The sequence below is a fragment of the Coffea arabica genome, chromosome 10c (assembly GCF_036785885.1).
Source record: "Coffea arabica cultivar ET-39 chromosome 10c, Coffea Arabica ET-39 HiFi, whole genome shotgun sequence".
Taxonomy (NCBI): Eukaryota; Viridiplantae; Streptophyta; class Magnoliopsida; order Gentianales; family Rubiaceae; genus Coffea; species Coffea arabica.
Genome location: NC_092329.1, coordinates 24,722,684 through 24,729,735, shown reverse-complemented (window position 1 = coordinate 24,729,735; position 7,052 = coordinate 24,722,684). Strand labels below are relative to the sequence as shown.

Below are 7,052 nucleotides of genomic sequence, written 5' to 3'. Positions count from 1 at the left end.
CACAATACATGAAAGTTGTAGAGAATGATGTTTTCTAGTTTCCTGTAAATATTCAGCCCAATCCGAGCTCAGTAGCCTGAGATAAGACGGAAATTCCCAGCCTGGTCTAGGTAGGAGTTCAGCGAACAGGGTTGTCTTTTCACCCAACCGGACCGTGACTTTTCACCATGATCCTTACCGAATTAAGTGAGAACCCAAAAATTATATTTATATTGATATTCTCAAAAATTATATATATATATATTTGTATTCTAGTCTAATTGCCTCGAATCTTTGGTTAATCTAACGGTTGAATCATGATTTTACTCCTATTGCCTCATTCAATTTATTGCATGTTGGTTTTCTTGGGGTGATATACCAACTCGTCCAACTAGCGAGGTAGGTGCGATAAATTTTGTGAACTAGAGGGAGATTTGTACAAAAGGGGTTATTGTGCTGCAAGGTGTTTTCGAAACGCAGTTGTTTTGAAATTCTCTACTTTGAATGAATTATATTTCTTAGTATTGGAAAATGATTTATATATGATTTTATACCTTCTTGTTTCAGTCCAATAATTTTGAAAACATTTGCAAGGGTTTAATTGAAGTAGTCAAACTTATTTGGTTGTACAAACTCTATTTGAGTGGAAATGAAGGGTTAATCTTGGCTAATTACTTTTAGAATTATTGGATTTTTGACTTTGATCAAGACTAGTTTTAGTCTTCACCTTGGAAGCAAAATGGACCAAGACATTTCATTCCTTTTCTTACCTCTTGGCCGACCATGGAGTTGAAATATCAGCCATAATCTTCTTCTCTTGGCCGAAAATTTTGACTAAGCAAGAGACTAGGAAAAAACAAATTTAAGGGAAAGCTGCCGGATGGTTTTTCCTTGTCTTACTCCAATTGCCCAACCGAGAGAGACATATTTCTCCATTGCCTCCATTTTTGACCAAGTAGCATGCAAGTTGACTAAGCCAAATTTACTTCCTCTTGTTTCTTTTCTTTAGCTCAACCACCGAGAGAAAGAAAAACAAAGACAAACAAGACTGCTCACTTATTTTGTCCCACTTTAGCCGAGAAAGAGTAGAGAGAGTTGAGAGGAAAAGGTTGTGTCTTGCACCCACCTTCCAGCCGAGAGAAAATTTGGGGAAACAAAGAAATTTCCCTTGTTTTGTTTCCACTTCAGCCAAGAGGAACCAGCGAGAGAAAACTGAAAGGAAGCTTGAGTCTTGTTTCCATTTCCAGCTTGTTTGATCGAGTAGAAGGACCAAAACAGGGGAGTTAACTTCTAGCTTGTTTTAAAGGTAACATGACTTGGAACTTTAATTTCTTTCACATACTTTAGAGGGCTTTTGATGTATATTTCCTTGAGGTTGGATTGAAGTAGAAATTGGTTGTAAAGACTGGATTTATTGCTGGAAATTTCTGGAAAACCAATGATAGGAAACATATGTTATACATTTACCTTAAGTTTATAAGAGGTTTGGCTGAAGAAATCAAGATTAAAATACTGACCAAGTGCTGGAAATGCTCAATAGAAGCTGTTATGTGATATTGTTGAGCTAAGCTGAGATTTTCTGATTGTTTCTTATGTGCATGACTGATATACACTCTCTAGTTCACGTATATGGACATGAATGGTAGACTTTAGCTAAGAATGAACCTTGCTGAAGAAAATTTAGATTAAAGGCTGATTGGGTGCTAGAAAATTTCTGAGATGACCGAGGCTAAGAAGCTAGAATTTTAACGCTTGTAACTAGAATTTCCTTGAAGACTCATGTTAGCAGAAGTATGAAATATATCTACTTCAGGTTATATAGGATTATTAGCTGTGAAAGTCGTATATAAGTTGTTCTAGTTGCTATGCTGCACTCTTGGCTTTATTTTTAGATAACAATGGTGAGTTTCTGAAATAGAAGTCGTGTCAGATGCTTCAAAGAGAGAGCTGCTGTGAAAACCAATATACTACGGATTTGGGTGCCAATATCTATGTCTCTTGGTTCCTTAGGTAGTGCTCTTCAAGGATACAGTATATGATTAATTTCCATTTTAGATATATGACCAGGTTCCGTATAAGAATAATGGTAGTGAAGTTCAAATTTTCTCCTTTTATAAAACATGTCAATGTTTTGAGGAAGTGGGTATTTAAACTTTAGATTGCTATTAATTGGTGCAGTTAAGCTGCATGATGGTTGGCCTAGTCTGGTTGCTATTCATTGGTGTAGTGGAACAAAACCCAAACTACAATCAACTTAGAATCCATGACTATTGAATAGAAATGATTTAAACTTAGTCTACACATCTTACAAAACTTTCAACTTAGAATATACATATCTTTGGTTTTTGTTGAAATTTGATGCTTAAATTATGTTAAAATTGCTGGTATGAATGTCATACTTAATGTATGGGTGGTTGGAATAAAGGTCTTGTGGTTTTAAAAGAGAAAAAGAAGTTTTTCACAAGTGAAATTGAGTTTCCAGATTTTCAGATTTCACTGACCAGTTTCAGTAAAATGCTTATATCTTGGTGTAGAAAAATCCAATTGAGGTGCCGTCAGTGGCATTTCAAACTAGACTCATGGGCCTTTGTTCTGTAAAACTTTCATATTTTTCCGCCATGTGTACTGCTATCCGTGAATCCTCAAAGTAGGCTGCCCTGCTTGAATGTCCTGTTTCTTCAGGAAAATGAATTTTTGACTTTGATCGAATATTTGGCCTATTTGTGATTTTAATCTCTAAAATGTGTCTTCTAGGATGTGGTAGTACTAAAAATCTATTTTACAATGGTATAACTTTCATAATTTTTTGACTTGTTGAACTCGAGTTGCGAATTTTTAAAGTTTACTGTTACTATTCATCTCGGTAGATTCCTAAAGCAGAGAAATGGGCTTCTTGACTTTAAAACCTCGGACGGCCTACTTCCAACCTCTTACCTTGATTTTTCCACTTCCTTGACTTCAAATGTACCCCTATTGAACTTCTCTCGCTAATGTATCTCTTATTTCCTCAAAGTTTTACTCTTTTAACAAGTTATCTTAATTAAAGCGGTCAAGACTTGTACTTAGCTTTTAGCCACTATTTTCGAATTTCCAAGTGAAGCTTACTTGCTAGAATTGCCTTGTATTTGGATGACTTTTAGCCTATTAAACGACTATTGTGATGAGATTATTTGTTTGTGTTTTGGGGCTGATTGAGAAAAAGAATGAAGCCATAAATGGCTGGAAAATAGGTAAATACAAAGGGCGTGCTGCCCAAATTTGCACTCGAGAGCTAGGTAGATATACTTGCGACTCGAGTAAGGCTTGAGAGCGAATACCACGTGAACCATCTAGGATATTTGCATCTTCTTTTATCGAGGTATATGAGTTAGAATTCGGCCGAAACTTGTACGCTTGAAAAAATGAAAATTACGACTAATAGAAATACGTTTTCTCCATTTCTTCGACTCAAATGGTATTTCAAAGTATAATTGTTTCAAAGTTATAAAGGTTTAAGAGCGAGCATGAATTGTTCGGCATTTGATAAGTATCGTGAATACTACTTAAACGAGTTGCATTTACTTGATTTTCTTGAAGCGAAACTCCTATGTTTCGAACTTTAGAGAGTTTTACATTCATAAATGATATTTTATCGCAGATTTAGACTCCAACCAAGGAGTTGGACCTGAACGTGACTTTTGAGAGGCACTAGACCCTTGGTGAGTGCTTCCAAATACCTGATTGAACTGGACGCTGGTTTTAATATTTGACCAATATGATCGAATGATATGTGATTGGTATGATCGGGCAAGGGTGTATTTTATCGCACTTGCCCTAATGTGATAGGTACTTGTTTATTATTGCAATTGATTTGAGATACTTGTACGTGACTTGTAAGTACTGAGCGGCAGTATGTACCACACTCGATCCGAGTGGGAGGTACCTCTCATTCCCGTCTCCGTACTTTTATCTTGATTCAGTCGATTGGAGTGTTATCTCATCGACTTTTTGGGGACCCAAACCCCATTGGCTAGTTAATCGAGTCGAGCCGGCAAGGGCCTGGTCGATTGGATAATGAACCATGGGTATCTAGTGTTGTCGAGTGGAGTGTTATCTCTTCAACTAATCAGTATACTCGAGTATTACCACCAGTGTTTATCTTGGAGTTCGGGCCCGGTAAGGGGTTTGGTTGGTGGACGGAGATTGGAGTTAAGTGGTGATCTACTGGATTGGTTACTTTACTTGAAAGTTGACGGAGTGTCAACTAATATTTGATGAAGCTCTGGTGAAGCAATGGGAACTTGGCTCCTGAGAGCCATCCGTATCCTTATACTTGGAAATGATTATTGCCTATTGGATTATGGTTTCTTCTAAAAACTAAAAGCACTTTACACTCGTTCATTTGGAAATTTGCTACTTGAAGTGTTAGTGTTCACTTTTATGAACTTGTTATGCTCGCTATCTTTTGCTACGTTGATACGTGTACCTTTAAATAATGGTCAACTTGCTATTTGGAACCTCACTGGGCTTTTAGCTCATTCCACTACATTTGTTTTCCTTACAGGGGGTACGAGTGAGGCGTGAGACATGTACCGACTAGTGTAGTCTAGTTGTTTTGAATTTTGAATTTGTACTTGTGCTAGTACCCGACCAGGGTTGATTGTACTCGAATTGTAAACACTTTGAAATATTTTGGTATGTAGAAGCTTTGTATCTGGATTTGAGTTTCGATGTATATTATAAGTTTGAATTGCGATGTTATTTCTTGTCTATGGATGTATGTGTAAGATACGAGTGAGTGAGTCCTGGCGAGAGCTGGGCAGGCGGTCCGCCGAACCCTTTGGTACGCCATAGGGGGAGGTGGGGCTGTCACAAATTAGATTTTGGCCAAAACATTAAAGTTGTAGCCAATGGTATAAACTACATTCCTACAAAATTTCAACTTGATCCGACCACTGTAGCATGTGAAATGACCAAAATACCATTGACTGTCCATGAAACCGGTTTCGCGCCCAGAATTCTGTTTTCGTGTAGTTTTCCATTTTTGATCATGAAAATACATGATTTGGCCTTGGAGGTCTTCATAAGAAATGTAGGGTTCTGTCTTAGCTTCCAAACACCATAAGATACACTTCAATCGGATTTCGTTAGCCTGAGTTATTGCTGTTTAACAATTGTACGGTTAGCCAACCTGTTTGTGAGATTCTGGTTTCATATATGTCAATTTTGACCTAGCTACACTATGATCTGGACTGAGTGGCCTTCTTCAACCATGTAGCCCCATGTCTTAGCTTCGAAATGGTATAAGTTGCACCTCAATCCGATAAGCCTAGCCTCAGATGTGTCCATTCCGCAAAAACCCGTCAAAACTGTCTTTGGTAAACTTCGTTTCCGCACTTGTTGTTAGCTTAAATTTTTGTCCTTGTATTGTCTTGAGCATATTGAGTGGCTGTTTATGTTATATGCAATGTTGGGATTGATTGAGGAAAACAATGAAGCCATAACTGGCTGGAAAATAGGAAAATACAAAGGGCGTGCTGCCCAATTTTTCGCTCGAGGGCTAAGTTTCTATTTGAACTTGTATATTTTTTGTTTGACAAATACTATGACCGTTTTCCATCTTAGAACATGCTACATTTTCCATTTGAACCTTCAAATGCTTATTTACTACTTCATACCAAAATATAGAGGTATGACCTAGGGTTTTCTCAGTCAAGAAGACATGTAGGCCATAATACCTACTTGAATGTGTATTGATTTTGAACCCCATAAACGATTACGAAAAAAATATATTTATGAGCCTATCTAGCTGGATTCCGACTTGACTTTGATTCAAGTGTTTTCTAGTGGAACTGTTATAACCCTTTGAGTTTGGTTTATGACACCCTAGTTGTTTCCGTCCACAGATCCAAATGGCTTTATTTTCACTTTAAAGTCACCTTTATCCGTTTTACTTGTAACTAGTCGAGTTCCTTGATTCCACTTACTTGTTTTGCTAGATGAATTGTAATATTCTTTCTCGTTGAATCATAGGTTTTCTCGGTGACCGAGGGTATGATCCGATAGGACATTTTGGACGTTATTTTGCATAATTCGGTGAGTGTTCCTTGTTTGTTGTATTTTCTTGACTTCATGACTTGTATTATTGTTTGATAACGTGTTAAGTGCTTTCAATGATTTCCAAAACGAGTTTTTGAGGCGAGTGTGTACTTTATCGCACTCGACCTAAATAAATGTGAAATTTTCAAAGATTGAATGATTGCAACGTACTTGTGCATGAATGTAAGCTTTTTGGCTGAACTGGGCCCTGCCCCTTGTTACCGATCGACTCGAGCCAGAAGCGGACTCGGTCGGGCGATTTGGTGACCTGGGTGAACGTTTGGTATTCTCGAGTATTACCTTGTAGGTTGGTGGAGGTTGGTGGAGCCTGGCCAATGCCCAGGAAGGGTTGAATGAAATGAACGAACGAACAAACGAGAGTTTTATTGATAAATGAAAAATGCATTTTCAAACGAATGAAGGAATAATGGGAATGACAGGAGAACGAACGAATGAACGAATGTATCCTTCTCATGTGTGACTTATTGTAAATGTTGTAAATGTTTCTTGACTTATTGTTTGATTTATGGCTTGATTCTATGTTCAGAACCTCACTGAGCTTTTAGCTCATCCCTTTAGTTTTGTTTTCCTTAACAGGGGAAGGCGAGCAAGGGCGAGAGCTTTGTATCGACTGGCTGGGTCTAGTTTTGGTTTTGTTTTGGTTCTCGCCCTAGTGCTTGGCACGGGCTGGTTGTATGGTGACTTGAGAACTTTTGTATTCTCGACGGTTGTGCTTCTTTCTGAGATAGCAATGTATATAAGTTTTGTTTTAAGTTTTGGATTCTCGTTTTGCTCTTTCTTGTGGTTCTATTTCTGATTTGTGTGAGTGAACGACTGAGTCCCGGCGAGAGTTGGGCAGGCGGTCCATTGAACCCTCTGGTTCGCCTAAGGGGGAAGTGGGGCTGTCACAGAATCAAACGCCATTTTTCTAAACTCGTCATTTATTTTTCTTATTAAAAATGGGGCGCGACACTCGACAAACGTGTCTTCGCCAT

The 7,052-nt window shown here is 38.0% G+C and overlaps 1 long non-coding RNA gene across 2 annotated transcripts; it reads left to right on the top strand.

Moving 5' to 3' along the window:
• The first annotated feature begins 1,031 nt into the window (after positions 1-1,031).
• LOC113688766 (uncharacterized) lies at positions 1,032-6,852 on the top strand. Of its 2 annotated transcripts, XR_011822271.1 has the most exons (4): positions 1,032-1,285; positions 3,617-3,677; positions 5,992-6,054; positions 6,655-6,852. It is a non-coding gene; the product is annotated as an uncharacterized lncRNA (long non-coding RNA). The 2 variants fall into 2 exon arrangements; XR_003448106.2 differs by lacking the exons at positions 5,992-6,054; positions 6,655-6,852 and adding an exon at positions 4,523-4,719.
• The last annotated feature ends 200 nt before the right edge of the window (positions 6,853-7,052 follow it).